The 20,585-nt window shown below is 34.2% G+C and overlaps 1 protein-coding gene across 4 annotated transcripts in view; it reads right to left on the bottom strand.

The window, feature by feature from the left end:
• MBD5 (methyl-CpG binding domain protein 5) overlaps nt 1–20,585 on the bottom strand; it is a 399,974-nt gene that overhangs the window by 278,861 nt on the left and 100,528 nt on the right. Inside the window, exon 2 of one of the 4 annotated variants that reach the window (XM_076005506.1) lies at nt 18,269–18,331. The exons of the other annotated variants lie outside the window; for them this stretch is intronic. The gene's annotated coding sequence lies outside the window, so the exon portion shown is untranslated. The remainder of the gene's footprint in view (nt 1–18,268; nt 18,332–20,585) is intronic. 4 annotated transcript variants of the gene reach the window in all.

The following is a 20,585-nucleotide window of genomic DNA, read 5'->3' as shown; positions in this document are numbered from 1 at the left end:
GTAAAAATCCATTCTCATTATACATTATACATTGACAAAATACCTTTAAGATAATACTTAAGTGACAGATCCGATATGACGTGGTAAAAAGAGCACTGAAATGGGCCAAAACAAATATGGGGTCTAATCAATTACCAATATTTTGAACTTGGACAAATCCTTTAATCTCTCTGGACCTTAACATTCTCTATTATTCAAAAAAAGTGTTAGACGAAATCAACTTTAAGGACCTCTTATAGCACTGAAAGTTTAATGACCTCAATGTAATTGTTTTCACAGCAACAACAATATTTACTGATTGATAATCTGGGTAATGGACTAAGTTTTACAATTCAGGTACTTAGGTTTGATCACAATAATTCCTTCTGCCTTTACTACTGCAGAGCAGCTGGATCTTTAAGGCTGGGGGGTGAACAGGTGTGTTGGGGACAACCGAGCCAGTGTAGAGCAGAAACCAAAGCCCAGAGATATATACCACTATACATATGCCTACTGGGAGCAGGGGGTTAGAGTCAAATAATAGAGAAACCATCCTGTGAGGAAAGGCAGAAGAATGATAGGCATTAGATTTTGTACTTATTGTTGTCTGAGGAGAACAGACACAAAAAACAGACACGATCTATGACTATTTTCTCTATATCTGCGGTCCCCGAGCCCCAGGCCATGGACCATACTGGTCTGTGGCCTGTTAGGAACTGGGCCACGCAGCAGGAGGTGAGCAGGGGCAAGTGAGCCAGCAAAGCCTCATCTGTATTTAGAGCCATTCTCCACTGCTTGCATCATCACATAAGCTCTGCCTGTCAGATCAGCTGTGACATTAGATTCTCATAGGAGTGAGAACCCTACTGTAAACTGCGCATGTGAGGGATCTATTATAGGTTGCATGCTCCTTATGAAAATCTAATGCCTAATGGTCTTAGGTAGAGCTGAGGTGGTGATGCTAGTGCTGGGGAGCAGCTGCAAATACAGATTATCATTAGCAGAGATGTTTGACTGCACAGCAAATGTAATACACTTGAATCATCTGTAAACCATCCCTCTCCCCTTCCTGGTCTGTGGAAAAATTGTCTTCCATGACACCAGTCCCTGGTGCCAAAAAGGTTGAGGACCACTGCTTTATATATACCAAGGCCTAGCTTTTCACACTGTTTTTTCTGTACTTACATCAGAGATTTAACAAATAACACATCTATATATTGCCTTAAAAAAAAAGCTTAAAGAAACCATCTTGGTACAATATATTCAAGAGATTCACTATTTCTCCTGTACCAACACATCCCCTGAGCCCAAACTCTAATTTTATAAATTTTAGATAATCAGTAGAGTATAAAGCTAGTGTCAAAATTTGCTATCCTAAAAATGTAAAAATTCCTCTAAAACAACATATAAAAGTATTTTTCAAATGATATTAATAAACTCACAAAGTATGAACATAGCTTCTAAAGAGAAACAAAACATAACACTAGAAACTGCATTACCTGAGATTTGTATCCCTTAAGAAGCAAGGGATATATTTGAACTGTTGCCACAATATGAAACTCAAATCAGTTGTTTAATAATCTTTCCAAGGTAAATACTTTTTGAAATTTCAAAACCCAATGTTTTAGCAGTTCTTTCTAAAAGAATTTTTATCTTGTGGAGTTCAGCAGAACTCCAGAAATCCAGAAAATTTGTGGACTGTTTGAGTATTCTCTCTCCATATCCACATCCATATCTCTTCAAATGTCAGGTCACGTATGTTCAATTTCTTTATCTCAAGCATTTAAATTCTCCTTTGCATTGTCACTGTCTCAACTAGTTTAAAATCACACTATCTCTTGCTTAGGTAAGTGCAACAGCTTCCTAATCTCCCCACTTTATTTTGTGCTTCATAATGATCTCTCCTTAAATACAAATTTCCCCATTGTCTTTCTACTTAGGCAACATTCTTCTTCTACACAGGTATAAATCATATCATGTTACAGATACATTCTACAAAGTTATGTGTAAATACCATTTTAAGAACAAGATTTATTCTAAATGAATTAGGAAAAATTGCTTGATAAATACAATTTTTTTTTCCTATTATCTGATAGAAATTTATGCCTGAAATCTATGGTTAGAATGCCTGGAATTGAATGTGACTGTAAACAAGTTTCTTCACCTTTCAAGTGCCTCATTTTTTTTGCATCTGTAGAATGAAGTTAACCGTGGAAATATCTCCTTAGATTGTCCTAAGGATAAAAATATGTAAAAAGCAAATACCTCTTGGAACTCACGTGACACTACATATGAGACCTTCACATGGGGTAGGCAATCAGTCAAGGTAGTTACTGCTACTGGCACTACGTTTTATTATAGTTATTTTTGTCCTTGTTGTCACCTGAGATTTAAGTTGCTTTTTTATCTGAGAAATACTTTACAATTTACAACCTGACATTTATACAGTCATATGTCCCTTAACAACAGGGATATTATTATGTTGGTGCAAAAGGAATTGCAGTTTTAGCATTGTTGAAATTTGCCATTTGATATCAGAATACATTCTTAAATGAATGTGGTTATGTTATACATCATTTTAATGCGCATTTCTCACTTTATGTTTTTTTGCTAATGACTCATTACTTGCTACTTATTTTATATATATTTTAGACTATGGAAATGATGTTAGACAAAAAGGAAATTTGAGGGATTTTCTTACTTGAGTTCAAAACGGGTTGTAAAGGAGTGGAGACAACTTGCAACAATAATCCATTTGGCCCAGGAACTGCTAACGAATGTACAGTGCAGTGGTGGTTCAAGAAGTTTTGCAAAGGAGACGAGAACCCTAAGATGAGCAGCACAGTGGCTGGCCATCAGAAGTTGACAATGAACAACTGAGAGCAATCACTGGAGCTGATCTCTTACAACTATACAAGAAGTTGCCGAAGAACTCAATGTCGACCATTCTACGGTCATTCGGCTTTTGAAACAAACTGGAAAGGTGAAAAAGCTCGGTAAGTGGGTGCCTCATGAGCTGACTGAAAATCAAAAAAATCGTTGTTTTGAAGTGTCGTCTTCTCTTATTGTGCACAACGAACTGTTTCTCGATTGGATTGTGACATGTGAGGAAAATTAGATTTTATATGATAACCTGTGACGACCAGCTCAGTGGTTGGACAGAGAAGAAGCTCCAAAGCACTTCCCAAAGCCAAACTTGCACCAAAAAAAGGTCATGGTCACTGTTTGGTGGTCTGCTGCCAGTCTGATACACTACAACTTTCTGAATCCCTGCAAAACCATTACATCTGAGAAGGATGCTCAGCAAATCAATGAGATGCACCCAAAACTGCAATGCTTGCAGCTGGCATTGGCCGACAGAAAGGGCCCAATTCTTCTCCACGACAACCCTGACTGCACGTTGCACAACCAATGCTTCAAAAGTTGAATGAATTGGGCTACGAAGTTTTGCCTCACCCACCATATTCACCTGACTTCTTTCCAACCAACTACCATTGTTCAATCATCTCAACAACTTTTTGCAGGGAAAACACTTCCACAACCAGCAGGATGTAGAAAATGCTTTCCAGAGTTCCCCGAAGCACAGATTTTTATGCTACAGGAATAAACAAACTTATTTCTTGTTGGCAAAAAAATGTGTTGATTGTAATGGTTCCTATTTTGATTAATAAAGATGTGTTTTAGCCTAGTTATAATGATTTAAAATTCTCGGTCTGAAACTGCAATTACTTTTGCACCAACCTAATATTTTATGCAAAAACCTCCTTAGGTGATTTTGTTGTGCAAACATCATAGATTGTATGTACCAGTCTAGACGGTATAGCCTACTATATGCCTAGGCTATATAGTATAGCCTATTATTCCCGGGCTACAAATCTGTGCAGCACATTACTCTACTGAATACTATAGGTAATTGTAACATGATGGTAAGTATATGTATCTGAACATACCTAAACATAGAAAAGGTCCAATAAAATATGTTATTACAATTTTATGGGACCACTGTTATATATGCACATTGTTATGTGGCAATGACTATATTTTTCATCTGTCACATCCTATGAGGTGAAGTTTTAGAATGGACCTTAATAAAAGATGGGTAAGATTTTAACAGGCAAAGAGGGAATAGGTGAAGGAAAGAAAAATCACAAAAGGAACAAAAGAGGGGCAATGCAGGGATAGTGCTGAGAGCGATAGAGTGGCCCAAATTGGATGGAGCACAGGATAAAACAGAAATAATGGTATAGATAATGACTGGTTCAAAATTAGTCGGAAGAATGGGCTTAGCAATTGAAAACCTTTGTAGTGAATAATAATATTAAAAAGTTTCAGGAAGACTAAGCCTAGTGTGGTATGACATACAAATGCTGTGTGTTAAGTGAGAAAATCAGGAAGAACAGACCTGTTGGCTACAAACAGGAGGATTTAGGAAACTTAGGCAAAGGATTTAAAGGGCATTAAGAAGAGTCACAAGTCTCTAATAATAGATTTACTTAAGGTGTTGGATTCAATGAACTGGACCGAAGATTCTTTTCTTAAGGATTTTCTAAGTAAGATTGCTGCTTAAAGCCAGCTGCTGCCTAATTTAGCTACTGTTTTGACTGGCAACTGATGAAACCTCACATTTTTCAGTCAGATAATTTTATTGACCTAATGAATGTTTCACTGCCTTCTTTTTAGTAAGGGAAAAATTAAAAGAAAGAACTACACGACCAAAAATTTTTCTGGAAAGAGATCACAAATCTTTGGTGGTGGCCACAATAAATGTACTCAGAAAGCAATCACTATCTCATCATACACTGTTTAATTTGTTCATTTGTAAATTTTCTTTATATCCAATCTTCTGAAATTTATTTTTTTAGCCAAAATTTCTACTTCTCCCTTTGTTACTTATAATTTATCTATAACGTCTGCATGACCATTCCTTTCCCCCTAACCCCCAGATTATAAACTCAATCTGAATACATAAAAACACAGAAAATAGTTCCTTGTCCCAAGTCCTTATTTGTAAATCGAGACATCATAATTAGAGTACATAAAAGACCATGATTCTATAGTTCTCTGAAAAATCTGGACTGTGAAATTAAAAACATTCTCTCTATTTAACTCATTGGGACAATGGACACCTGAGAGTGTGTCCCTGATGCCTTTATCTCCCAATTTTGGTACCCCTCCCTATGATCTATAGCAGATTGGTGACCAGATAGCTCAGAAAATGTGGAAGGCCATGGGACATGCTGGGATTTCAGAAGGAAGGATCAGGTACTCAATTCTGTTCCCTGCTGTGGCTGATAGAGGCTGAAGGAGCTGTGGCTGAGGAGTCAAAACTTGCAGTCCTGAGATGCTGGCCTTTACTGCAAGTAACTGCCTGCCCACGTGTGTGGTACTAGGAGGTCTGGTTGGTATTTGTGGAAGACTTCCAAGCAGACATAAAGATGATCGGAGTTGCTCTATAGTGCTAAGGAGAACTTTAACCAAAATAATCCTTCTGTTGCCTCAAGGAATTGTGAGTAAGCTTACCAGTAGTACATTTACAGCTCACAGAGCAAAGAATCTTGGACCTCTCGCCACTCAACACATATTTTGGTAAAATTCCTATATTCTAATGATTAAGAGAAAATCTTACAAGTTTTCAGAAAGAAAAAAGTCACTAAAGAAAAATAATGCTTCCTATCTTTAATACTTGAAGCTGGCAGATATTAAAATACTAAGGACAGATAGGAAAGGACTGCCAGCAAAGAATTCTCTGCCCAACCAAATTATCATTCATTTTCCAGGTTAGAAGAAAGGCAATTGTGGATATAAAAAGACTGAGTGATAATATCACCCTTACACCCCTCTTGAGAAAAATACTCAAGAAAGTACTTGAACAAAACAACATATGAATCAGAATAGAAATCTCAAGATAGAGGAAGATAAATGGAAAACCATGCATTAACCCTCACAATGCACATGTTAAAACTAAATGGATAATGTGTTTCTGATTGGGCATTTTAATATAACAACTAACTAAGAATGCTTTCTTTTATTTTTATTTTTTAGAGACAGAGTCTCACTATGTTGCCCAGGTTGGTCTTTAACTCCGGGGCTCAAGTGATCATCCCATCTCAGCCTCCTGAGTAGCTGAGACTACAGGTGTGAGCAATCAATCACATCCAGCTAGAATTCCTAAAATAGAAGAAATACATGATAAAGGAAAAAGCTAATAAACCTAGAAGCAAAAGCATTTAACTATGTCAGCAAAACAGGAGTTAGAAGAGGGTGGCAGAAAGTAAAAGCATCCTAAAGGTCTCATCTGGGAGGCAGAATGAAATGGGGAATTAAAACATTCTCAAGCTTTGATATAGAAGAGGGGAATACAGTACATTGGTGGGGGGGGTGTATATTTGATTTGTAGTTTTCACACAATTGAGAAAAAATGTGTTAGGTAACAAACATCAGAATAAAAACCACAGAATTTCCATATTATCAAGGTGCAAAGGGAAATATAATACACCTAAATATTGGGAACTTCAGATTAGATTATAAAGCAAAACCCAGCTATATGGCATTTTATAAAAAACATGCTTTAAGAGCTGGACACAGTGGCTCACACCTATAACGCCAGCAACTCGGGAGGTTGCGGCAGAAAGATTGCTTAAGCCCAGAAGTTTGAGGCAGTGATCTATGATCTTGCCACTGCACTTAAGCCTGGGTGACAGAGCAAGATTCTGTTTCTAAGAACAAAAAACAAAAATCACACACACACACTTAAAGTACTGAATATTTTCCTTGTTTCAGTGCCACAAATTTCAATATTCACATATATGTATATATGTGTATGTATCTCTATTTCTTTATGTCTGTCTGCCTATCTGTCTAAAGTTAAGATAAAATAAGAGCTGGCCATGATTAACAGTAAGGAATATCAAATTTAGTTCAAAGCCTGGCTGATACATGGCTATTAGCAGAAACTTTTTTTTTCTTTCATATTCTGGAACATTCTGGAGGAATATTTTCTCTTGGGAATGTCTATGAAATTCATTGCAATAGACTGGATACCTGCTTTCCATAACCCCTGTTCTGCAAATAAACTTTCCTAATGTAATGTTAGTTTTTGGACAGTAATTTTTCTTCCTTTTCAAAGTAAGTTAAAAACAGTATATTTAACTTTTCTTTTCTGGAAACAGTATGGTTTTATTTAAACATACTACTTTTTATATTTGACAACCAAAATGACAAGAAAAACAAAGAAGAAAACTAAGTAAAAGCAGAAATGTCAAACTAGGAAAGTTTATCCAAATGGAAGTCAAAAGGTAGAGATAAATAAGGACAAATTCATACCTCAATATTCTACTAGGAATAACATACTTGGAATGGTATATATGTAAATCTAAGATTTATAAGGTAAACTATAATACCAAATCTCTTGAAATACCCTAAATGGCATTTAATAACTCCAGGAAAAAATTATACAAAGATTGTTCTGAAAATACATGTATGCTCTTTTAAAGATTAAGAAACAGAAGTTAGACTACTATTAAGCCTAAGGAATAGCAGAGATAACCTTTCTGGTTTCCTTTATAAGTGATTGCATAATCCCTCTAAATGATGTGTTCAGAGACACAAACTGTGATTTTTTTTTTTTTTTTTTTTTTTGAGACAGAGTCTCACTTTGTTGCCCAGGCTAGAGTGAGTGCCGTGGCATCAGCCTAGCTCACAGCAACCTCAAACTCCCGGGCTCGAGTGATCCTTCTGCCTCAGCCTCCCAGGTAGCTGGGACTACAGGCATGTGCCACCATGCCCGGCTAATTTTTTATATATATATATCAGTTGGCCAATTAATTTCTTTCTATTTATAGTAGAGACGGGGTCTCGCTCTTGCTCAGGCTGGTTTTGAACTCCTGACCTTGAGCAATCCGCCCGCCTCGGCCTCCCAAGAGCTAGGATTACAGGCGTGAGCCACAGCGCCCGGCCTGTGATTTTTTTTTTTAATAAACATTCTGGTATAGTACTGTCAACATCCCCACTTTTAAATAAAAACCACATTCCTGTTAAACATGGGCCATCCAATTATTTTTATGTAGTGAGGTAGTATATGAATATATAAGATATGTTAAATTTCTAAGCCATTCTTCAGATAAGATTTTACTGTTTCATGAATTTTAAGTAAATGAACAAATATTACTATGAAAATATGTATGTGTGCCTATAAAGAAAAAAGTACCTAGTAGCCATACCTTATAGAACCAGGTTCTGGTTTCAATCAAATCCTATCAGATTTTGATATTTCGGCAAAATCCAAACTATCTTGAAAAATGATATATGATTAATTGATGATTTAAAAAATTTACCAGTCTACCTTCACTGAACTAACCTAGATTAAGAGACTGAAATCTCAATTTCACTCCTGCCTAAATTTCTCAGATTTGTTTGGGAACTGTTTCATGCTTAGTCACCCTCTAAATATGATTTTTTATGAGCAAAGCAGTTAGCTATTTTTGTGTTATGCAAGATGGGAAAAGATGTATGAGGATTCCTTTTTAAGCAACATAATTTGATTTCTATGCTTATTCAATATTAAAAAGGCAGTTCGCTTTTACATTTCAAAATTGCCATATGGGTGTACTTCACTGAAGATTCATTCCTATTGAAAGCCTGGAGAATTTTTGTTTACAATAAGAGGTGAAAACAACAAAAGATAATTTATGAATCGTCTATGTATATTTTATTTCTATTCCACTTTTTGAATAGTAGACTTGAGGTCTCTGAAAAAATAAGAATGTGAAGGAGCAGATCCTAAAAATTCTCTATTTGCAATCCTTTAATAATAGTTTCGACTACTTATTGGGCAGTTTCACAGTGCCAGACACTGTGCTCAGTAGATTCTCTCAATTAAGCCTTGTAATATATCTATGCAATAAGCATAATTATTTCCATTTTACTAATGAGGAAATAAACTTGGAATGATTACATGGGCAGAATCATAGCTCAAGTCTGGCTTCAATGCTCTTTACTCTAAAACAATGGAAAGGCCACTTATCAAACATGTTTAACTCTAAGCTGACTATGTGCAAAGTGATCATTAGTGAGGAGTCTCCACAAAAGAATACATACACATAAATACACACACTCCTTACATGAAGAGACCATCATGCTGAAAAGACAATAACATCTTACTCATTTGTAACCATTAAGGAATTAGAAACTTTAAGTGAAGAAGATTTTTCCAGATAATTAAAACATAGCACTCTGTTTATCATTTAAAATATTTAAGGGGATTTTTCTAAATGCACATAATTTTCCTATTTTCTTAACAGAATAAACACAATGTAACCTTTCCTGATAATGCAAATTAGTTCTTATGAAAATTGGGAACTCTTCTAGTTGACAAATTCAGTCAATGTGCTATAATTATAGTGGTGACTTTAGTTGTCGATAAGTGTATTACTGTTTGCTCTTATTACATTATTATTATATTATAATAGAATATGGATGACCATGCTTTTGATTTCTTAAATCTTTTCTAATAATTTTCCTATTTTCTCTTAATAGTTGGCTACGATAAGCATGCCTACCTCTGCCTGGGTGGGAAAGCAGAAAAACAATTTGATCTTTCAACCTTCCCCCTATGTTCCTTCTTCTCTTCTGTCTACTCGTTCAACAAATATTGTGTGGCTATTTTAGGTGCTGGGCACTGTGCTAGATGCTGGTTAGAATTAGATTTTATGTTTATAACAACTATGAAAATGACTAACAATTTGTCTAAAATATCAACTCATTTGTCATTATTAAGACACATAGCTCTGTAATACTGAGGGTGTTCTATATAGTGAGGGAGGTGCTACCAGACAGGATGAGCTTACAAAGTCTCCACTTAAGCCTTATATTTTGTGAGTGTAAATAAGATGGAATCTCTTTCCAGATAGAAAGAATGACATGTGATGATGTAAAAGAACAAGAAGCATACACGGCTTACATGTAGAGGAACCCCAAGTAGAATGTGAGAAAAGAAGACAGGCCATTCTTTCATTCACTCATTAAAGATTTGCAGAACACTCATTACATGTCACACAGCGTATCTAGATGTCAGTAGTTTAAAGATGACCAAGAGATACTCCTTGAACTCAAAAAACTCAGACTCCAATGTTTGTAAGGACAGTAAAAGGAGAGTCATTTAAACTAACAAATCGTCATTAATTTTTATTTAAGAATATGGACAAGTGATCATTGCAATTAGTTGATAAGATAAATTGATCTATAAATCCTCTTTACAAAAAGAGCAAGAAAATAAAGCCTTTTGAATAACCTCTATATTGCAATTTATGGCAAAAACTTCTCATTCACCTCTTGCTATCAAGAAATGAGATGTTATGGATGAATGTAGTTTTCAGGTAAGTAAAGCTTCACTTTTTATGTGCCCAAACTATTTTGATTCTAATCACCTTTGGCGAGCTTTGAAAAATATATTACATATTAGCTAGTCTCCCCAACCTTGCCTAGGAGAATCATTAACCATAACTAAGTAAGTAAATTCCTACTGCTATTCACCCTGGAGCATGTTACACAAGAAAGAGCTAGATAGCAAATCAAAGCCTGCAATTTGGCAGGTCCATCCTTGGGACTTTTGATTGGAGATTTATATCTAATACCATTGTTTTTTCTTTCTACAGTGACTTAATATACAGGTATGTTTCTCCTGATCAGGAGTCATAGAAACCTTTTCGGTATGGTAATTTAACTGGTCTGTGAGACAGGTTCCTCTGGTCTTAAAGTGAATTTTGTTTACATCACATGGCTTATACTTTGTTAGACAATCTAAGACAAACATTTCAAATTTGGTGAAAATTTTCTACATGCTTGTTTCTAGATGTTTGTACAGTAACAAGCAGAAATAGCCCTGTCATAGCAAACAACACATTAAAAATATTTTTACATGGTTTCAGTGACATAGTTCATCATTTACTGTATCATTCTATAAAAAAATGATACTCAAATGGCATCTGAAGTGCACAGGATCATTACTATAATGTGTCAGTACTAGAAGTACAGTGATTCTAACTACCATGTAGAAAAAATTGAGAGATGTCAGGAGAAACCAGAAGATAAAGTTCATTTAAACAATTAAAGTTTATGTTACAAATAAAGTTTATATAAACAAATAAAGTTTATATTAATATTTTTCAAAATAACAAAATGATGGTTATAGTATTCTCTTTTAGGACAAAAATACATGGGCTTGAAGCTATTATTTTCCTAAATGTTCAAAGACTGCTTCTAAATCCATGGGTCTAAAACGGAGTTATTTTAAGGCATACAGAAGTCAGCCAAATGTGTGCCATGTCATTAAATTACTTTAATTTTAAGACAGTATTTGAATCACAAATATTTCAATAATAGAAAAATTTTATTAATTCAAAAATTTTGGAAATGTTATTTAGGGAGGTAGTCCAAATTTCAAAATGCCACTAAAATTATGTTTAACAATTCTATAGATGGAAATTAGTACAGAAATTTTTAAAAAATTTAAAGTCTCATATTAACTAATGATAAATTAAATGAGTCCCAAATTCTACTTTTGCTTATTCACTTATTCAGTGAACTATATTTGTAATGTCTGAAAGATCAATTATTATACTGTACAGCCACAAAAAAGCAAGTAGATACAGAATTAATGAGTTCTTCCCCCAAATATCAACATTTTCATCAACTGCCATAAGTCTTAAGACTTATTACCAACAAAATGTTCCTTGTTTTTATGCTCAGCGACACTTTCAATTTAGTGACAACCTTCTTAGTACAATGTATCAGCTTTATTTTCACTGAGCCTATCTTTTTAGACATAAGACTATCATCTGAGTCACTGTTTTGGTCAGGAAGTTCCTTGAGTTTTCTTCAGTCATCCTTGTGTTCCATTTTCTTTGTCAATACTGCTAACAGTTCTTTGCTGCTTTTAATTCTCTGGAAGTGTGAAGATCTTTAAGCTGAGGCTGGATGGCATTTTGGAGATCTTTATAAAAATGACAAAAAGCAATCTGAAATTGCTATCCTAAAATAAATAGATCTAAAGCTTCAACTGTTAGAGATCAAAACTTTGCATTGTCTTACAGTTACACTGATAGAAATATTCAAACAGATGCCAGATTATTTTCTTAAACAACAGGAATTATAGTTATATACTAAATATAAATGTGTGTAAACATTTTATGCATATGAAATACATTAATTTTAATTAAAGTTTTTCTAGGACAGAGGTAGAAGTGAAGTCTAAGATATTTGCTGATAAGAGTATTTTTCAGATATTTAGAGTGGTTCACTGACAAAATAAATGCATACATGCACATACATATACATGCATATGCATGTGTGTATACGAGTATGTGTGTGTATAAAATTTATGCATTACTTTTTTGTGCTGTCATTTTCAGTCCACAATATGGAAATGTGGTATGAATGAAAAAGAACAGGCCCATGAAACAAGAAACTTGAGACTAATCTTCTGCTCTACTCCTTATTATTTATTGTGTGACTTTAAAAAATGGTTTGTCATTGGGTTCAGGATACTAGAATCTATTTTATTAAAGGTATAGGGCTATTGTGAAGATCAATAATACATGTATTATATGTATGTAAAGTAATGTATGCAGACATGGTTTTTAAAATAGAGTTTCCCAACTAGGGGATCATAGTATTAATAATTTGTTGTTATTAATTAAGCATCAGAGTTTGCAAAATATTTTATTTATTTTTAAGGAGAATTCAAGATTATCCTTATGGGCCGGGCGTGGTGGTTCATGCCTGTAATCCTAGTACTCTGGGAGGCCCAGGTGGGCAGATCATTTGAAGTCAGGAGTTGGAGACCAGCCTGAGCAAGAGCGAGATCCCGTTACTACTAAAAAAATAGACAGAAATTAGCTGGACAACTAAAAATACATACAAAAAATTAGCTGGGCATAGTGGCACATGCCTGTAGTCCCAGCTACTCGGGAGGCTGGGGCAGGAGGATTGCCTGAGCCCAGGAGTTTGAGGCTGCTGTGAGCTAAGCTCACGCCACCGCACTCTAGCCCAGGCAACAGAGTGAGACTCTGTCTCAAAAAAAAAAAAAAAAGGATTATCTTTATACTATATTTTCTCCCCCTATCTCTCTCTCTTTCTCTCTCTCTCAAAAAAGGGCATTCTGACATGCTTTTTTGAGTAAGAAGTGTGTTGTACATGTGACTACTATCTGTCAGATAGTCATGCTGGATAAGAGCTTGCCAACTGCTATTTAAATATATTATAAAAAGCTAGGGGAAAAAAAGGTGGTATTACTTTCATTGTTCCTATTACCAAAATAACCCAGGTTAGGGACCTTCTTTTAAACTCAAATTCATATAATGCCTCATCCTGAGAAACTGAAGGACAAAGGATTGATCTGTTGTTTCCTTTTGGTGTATGTGGGGAATGTGGGAGGGAAACATCTGGGCGAAGTCATTCACTATTTATAGTAAGAGCTAAGATGAACACTCTGGTTATCAGGTATGGAAGGTAATATTCAGCCATCCAATAACCAAAATTGAATTTCTCTATATCAAACTTTTAGTAACTTTTCCTTTCTAAAGTTATTTACTTCTTGACATACAATTCTCAATGCCTGGCTGGCTAGTTAACAGATCTACTGAACATATCTTTATTTTAGTTACTGCTTCCTCTTAGATGGCTTTTTGGAGAAGAAAGCAGGTACTTCTCCTACCAATATAATTCTCATTTTCTTCTAAGCTTGTCAGGTAGTTCTGTAAATCTCTCTTTTAACTTTCCTTTTCAGCATAGCTAAGAACTTTTTATAATCCACAAAGAACTTTTTATAGCCCATCTTTAAAAACATATTTAGAAACAAAACATTTTTCAGCATTATTCATTCTTTCAATATTTATTGACCTATTAAGTGGCAGCCATAGGCCTGGTGTTAGCTACAGTCCCAGCCCTCAAGGAAGTCTACTATGGGAGACAGAAAAATAAATAAGGCATCTGCACTGTGAACTGGTAAGTATAAAAACGAGTTTAGCATAGGGGGACATCAAGCTATGCTGGAGACACCTTGGAGGTTGAAGATAGTCTTCAGAGATAACACCAAAGCTGAACCCTGAAGTCTGAGTGAGAAAATGAAAAATCAGGAACAGTATTTCCAGCAGAAGGAATATCAAAAGAATTTATATACTACATTACGTTTGTCATGATCACATTTCCCTTTCAGAAAGACGACTACGGTTGCAATATGAAGAATGAATTTTAAAAAGGCAAAAATATGACTTTAATTACTATTCTGTTTTCATAATGTATACATATTAGCAACTTAGCTTCTAAGCATTTATATAAAATGAAATAAAGACAACATTTGAGGTAGAAAAATAATGTTCACTACACTATTGTTGGTGATAGTAAAAAGCTAAAAATTGAAATGAAACATAACCCTAAAACCATAATAAACAACCACCACCAACAATGAAAAAACCCAACCCCTAAATAATGGATTGGTTAAAAAAATTGATGAAATTTGATGAAAACTGATGAAAGACTCCTATGGAACAATATGCAGCAGAGAGAAAGAATTAGTTATCATATTATGACCAAATCTAAGAAGCTAGAAATGGTCAAATATAACCTGGATTCAGAGATGTTAAAATATGAAAAGTACACCTTAAAACTGATGAAATATGATAATTTTACATATAACTAAATTTATTTCAAAAACATTTTATGTTTAAAAAGTATCTTCTAAAAGAGTATATATATATATAATCCTGATCCACTTGTATATAAAAGAGGGACTATATGTGTTTCAATGTATTTTGCTTATGTGTATATCATATATATAGCATATAGCTTATATTTATTTACTATATTTTGTTTTGATAAATTGTAAATATAGTACATATATTTTTATTCATTTATATGTGTATATTTTTCTACTCCTTGATTTTCAAATAGTATTAATCTAATACCAGTCTTTCTAGAAAAAATTCATTAAATTTAACATATAAATCTATTGTAAGATACCTCTTGATTTCAGAAATATTAAAATATGAAAAATTTTGCATCATAAAATAGAATACAAAAATGCTTATACATGTAAGAAAAATTATTAAGGAACTTGGTATGGAGAGTGACACTTCTTTTTCACTTTCTATCTTTTTAAACTCTTTCTGTATTTTTTTAACATACATGCATCACTCTTGAAATTAAAGTTTCTTTTATAAAAACCACTAAAGACATTTGCATTAATTACCATCACCACTGAAGTCATCTGTCCTTTGTCTTATATGATCCTTCACTTTTCTGAGTTCCTATTTTCCTAATTGTTTTATGGAATCCCTCTTAACGGATCTTCTGCCCATATTTATATATGTTCCTTCAAGTTTTAGTTCCCACCAGCATTCTTCCTGAAGAGATAACTTACTTGGGGACTTCATTTATTTAATATTGTCCACTCACATTTATTCAGAATCTGTTATGTAGGTCTAACCTCTCACATATGAATAGTGGAAGTCATCAATTTCCACTTGTCTGGTGAACATTTTCTAGGTGGATATCACATAGTCCAATGCACAATGAACATATTTAAAACACTACCCATATTATTCATCCCAGTCCTACATTTTTTTTTTTAAGACAGAGTCTCATTCTGTCACCCAAGCTAGAGTGCAATGGCATCATCATAGCTTACTGCAACGTCAAACTCCTGGGCTGAAGTGCTCCTCCTGCCTCAGCCATCAGAGATCTAGGACTACAAGAGTGTGCCACCATGCCTAGCTAATTTTTCTACTTTTTGTAGAGATGGGGTCTCACCTTGCTCAGGCAGGTCTCAAACTCCTGACCTCAAGTGATCCTCCCATCTTGGACTCCCAGAGTGCTAGTATTATATGAATGAGCCACTTTGCCCAGTCCCCAATCCTACTTTGACATTTGTTCTACATATTGGTTAATGAAATCATAAACTTTAATGCTGGGAACCTCAGAATCACCTCTGACAACTAGCTTTTTTTACAAGGCCATCAATCAAGTCAGTCACCAAATATTGTTGAATTTACACCAAATGTTTGTTTCTAACATTCCCCTTGCTTTCAAGGTCCCATAACTTGCATACCTCTCTCACTTGGATTATAATAGCTTTCTGAGTTCTCTGTTTCTAATCTGCCCAAGTCAATTAATACACAGTCATTTTCTTAAAGCATATACCTGTTCAGCTGACAATCCTGACTTAAAAGTTTGAAAACCTTCCTACTGTGACAGGATGAAGCTCAAACTCCTCAGTTTTTAACAATTCCACAAATATTTAGTAGGTACTTATTATGTGACCACATATATGATAAATAGGAGAAAGACTTCAAAAAAACCCATTAAGATTGGAGGTAAAAGATAAGAAGAAAAGCAGCACTTGGTGAGATCACAGAGTTGCATATTCTTAGCTCTCATTACATCCATGCAACTCTCCATTGTTCACCCCAATCTGTGTATCCTTAGTTGTCTCTGTCTCTGGCCAAGTCATTTGGCCTCATATATGGCCTCTTATATTCACCTATCCTATGTTCTTTAAAAACGAAAGTTAATAGTAAAAGTAAAATAAAATGTAGATTTGAAGTTGATATAAACAGCCAAGAATGAACTCTAAAACACTTCACAGTTTACAAAGGCTGCTTTTACATCCATTGCATCTAACATAATTATTGACTGTTTACTTGACTTTTTGAGTCCAACATACCATAGTTTACTAAATACAGGCAAGCCAGTCAACCTAATGAATGGGCAAAGGTACTTGTTATTTTCATCAAGCCATCCTGAAGAGAAAGTTAAGAAAATAAAATACTCTAAAAACTACATAAATGAGGTTTTTTTTTTTTTTTTGGTTTTTTTGGTTTTTTTTTGAGATAGAGTCTCGCTTTGTTGCCCAGGCTAGAGTGAGTGCCGTGGTGCCAGCGTAGCTCACAGCAACCTCAAACTCCTGGGCTCAAGCAATCCTACTGCCTCAGCCTCCCAAGTGGCTAGGACTACAGTCATGTGCCACCATGCCTGGCTAATTTTTTCTATATATGTTAGTTGGCCAATTAGTTTCTTTCTTTTTATAGTAGAGACGGGGTCTCACTCTTGCTCAGGCTGGTTTTGAACTCCTGACCTCGAGCAATCTGCCCGCCTCGGCCTCCCAGAGTGCTAGGATTACAGGCGTGAGCCACCGCGCCCGGCATAAATGAGGTATTTGACATAACTAATTTTCTAAGTAACTGTAATTCTTCAAATGTCAAAATTTAACCACTTTTGAAGAAAATCATTCTGAAATACATCATATGCATCCCTGCCTTCATAAGTAGAAAGGAAAAGAATAAGTTTTAGTTGATAATCCCAGTTCATCTATTATGATAAACTATTATATATCACTATGTGTCTCTCATTTTCTAGATTCCTCTTTTAATGTAGACCATCTCTTTTCTACCAAAATACTATCATAATCCTTTATAATCAGACTGCTTCTAAACTTTTTTGTGTTAGACAATTAGAAAATTATGTTAAAAGTCAATAAAGTTTTAAGGAGGATTTAAAGAGAAAGGGAATTGCTTTAACAAAATAGATTTCTGATAACTGTTTTCTGTGCTCTGAGTCTTTATGTTATTTTACCTCTGTTTTAGGAGTTGCACAAAAATGGTTGCTTGTGTAAATATTTATTTCTTACCAAAAGTGGGCAGGGGGGTCAGTTAAATCTAGAGTTTTAAAAGAATGATTTAAAAATGGTATTCATGTTTTATCAGATGACAGTATATCATATGCAATGGTTGTCCATAATGTAAAGAAATTAACATGTTTAAACTGATGCTCTCATAGTTGACTACAAAAAATCCAAAGAATCTCATTTTGAAACTTCTCCGATCTATACGTCTAACACATAACAACAGAAGATAAGAAAATATGTTTCCTTTCTCTCTTTCAATATATATCCAAAGGAATTCTCTGAACATAAAATGATTTTGTTTTACTCTTACATAAAAAGCCTAGAAACATAATTTTTTAAATTTTAGGATATCCTTAATGAATCTAGGTACTCATGGCAAGATATGTTGCTTTTCATAGCTATTCATTCAGGTTTTCTAAGGAAGTAGCCTGCCGAACTATGTATCAAAACCAGGAAGATGCCTCTGAAGCTTTTTACAGACATGGTACATGGCTTTGTAACAAAAACATGCTTTTAAGAAGTGAAGTCAGCTGCAGGAACGGGCAAGGCATAAACATAAACCAACTAACTTAAAAACTTTCCAATAATTAAACAAAGGTTTATGAGTCTTACCTTACTTGATTTTATAAGCACTAGATAAGTAGCCATAGATAAATTTGCTTGAAGATTCTACTACTAAGAGAAATGTATGAGTATCATTGTTAAAAAAGAGACTGAAATAAAGCATTGAATAAAATGTTATTCCTTTAAAGAAGTACCTTTCTAAATAAGCTGTACATGTGAAAAAATATATTGGAATTTATCCATGCATAAATTATGCATATTCTTAAAAACAAGTAAGATATATTAGTACTTATAAGAGCCAAGTGGTATTCCAATGTTTTATTTATAAGTAAAATACCTTAATTTTTATAAAGCCCTATGAGGTAGGCACTAAAACCAAACCCAGTTTTACAGATGAGGAAACTCAGAAGCACAGAAATTAAAGTTGCCTAAGTTCACACAGCTAGGAAGTGGAAGTACCAGACTATGCTGTTAATAATTTGGTTGCTGCAATCTCTATATGATGTGGACTCTAATATACAAAATGTTGAAAACAGTGCAAAATGCATTAATGAGTATTTTTAATTCAGTTACTTAAATATCACACTCAACAAACTAGGAATAGAAGGGAATTTCCTCAACCTGATAAAGCGCATCTATGAAAAAGCCACAGCTATCATCATACTTATTGAAGAGAGATCACATGCTTTTCCCCTAAGATCAGGAAAAAAACTTTCACCACTTGTATTCGTATTGGAATTTCTACCCAGGGCAATTAGGCAAGAAAAAAGAAATAAAAGACATTCAGATTTAATAGGAAGAATTATATCAACCTTCATTTGCAGAGGACATGATGTATATTTGGAAAATCTTAAGATATCCCCAAAAAACTATTATAACTAATAAATGAACTTAGTTCAGTAGCAGGATACAAGACCAATATACAAAAATCAATTGTATGTTGGTACACGAGCAATAAACAGTCTGATAGTAATATTAAGAAAATTCCATTTACAATAGCATGAAAAAGAAAATACTTAGGAATAAAGTTAACCCCCAAATGTAAAACTTATACTCTGAAAACTACAAAGCACTGTTGAATGACATTAAAGAAACTCTAAATAAATGGAAAGACATGTTACATTTCTGAGCTAGAAGACTTAATATTAAGATGTCAATATTTTCAATATTGATCTATAGATTTAATGCAAACCCTATCAAAATCCATGCTAGTGATTTTGCAGAAATTGACAAGATGATTAGAATTTCACATGGAAATGCAGGAATAACCTAAACAATCTTCAAAAAGAGGAACAAAGGTAAAATAGCAAACTCATACTTCATGATTCAAAACTTTTCTAAGCTATAGTAATCAAGATAAGATGGTACTGGCATAAGGGTCGACATACAGATTAATGGAACAGAACAGAGTTAAGAAATAAACCCTTGCATTTATAGTTATCTGCCTTTTCACAAAGATATTAAGACTATTTGATGGGAAAAATAGTCTTCACAATAAATGTTGCTGGGTTGTCTGGAGTATCACATGAAAAAGAATGAAGTTCTTTACACCATATACAAAAATTAACTCAAAATGAATTGCAGACCTACAACTATAAAATATTAAAAGAAAACACAGGAATAAATCTTGGTGACCTTAGGTTAGGCAAAGCCCCTTTAGATGTGGTGCCAAAAGCAAAAGTTAAAAAACAAAAAATAATGAATTACACTTAATCAAAATTAGGAAATTTTGGACTATATAAGATACTATCAAGAAAGTGAAAAGACCGACAACAGAATGGGAGAAAATATTTGTAAATCATATATCTGACTTTGAAAAAACTTACATTCAGACTATATAAATAATTCTTAAAACTCATTAATAAAAAGACAATCCAACTGAAAAATAGGCAAAGGATTTAAATGGACATTTATCCAAAGAAGCTATAAAAGTGGGCCAAATAAGCCCAGGAAGAGATGTTCAGTATCATTAGCCATTAGGGAAATGCAAATCAAAATCACAATGAGATACCATTTCATATTCACCAGGATGGCTACAATAAAAAAGACAGATGATATCAAATGCTGGTGAGGACGTGGAGAAATTAGAACCCTTATATTTTGCTACTGGAAATGTGAAATGGTGCAGCTGCTTTTAAAAATAGTTTGGAAGTTCCTCAAAACATCCAATATAAAGTTATGCAACAATTCCACTAGTGGGTCTATATACCACCTGAGAGTAGTGAACACATATCCAAAAAAAACTTGTACATAGAATTATTTATAATATCAAAAAGAGGAAACAACTCAAATGCCCATCAACTGATAGATGAACAAAATGTGGTATATCCATATAATGGAATATTATTTGTCAATAAAAAGTAAT

Source organism: Microcebus murinus, chromosome 8 (genome assembly GCF_040939455.1).
Source record: "Microcebus murinus isolate Inina chromosome 8, M.murinus_Inina_mat1.0, whole genome shotgun sequence".
Taxonomy (NCBI): Eukaryota; Metazoa; Chordata; class Mammalia; order Primates; family Cheirogaleidae; genus Microcebus; species Microcebus murinus.
The sequence above is the reverse complement of the archived record's forward strand: the minus strand, read 5'-3'. Positions and strand labels throughout refer to the sequence as shown.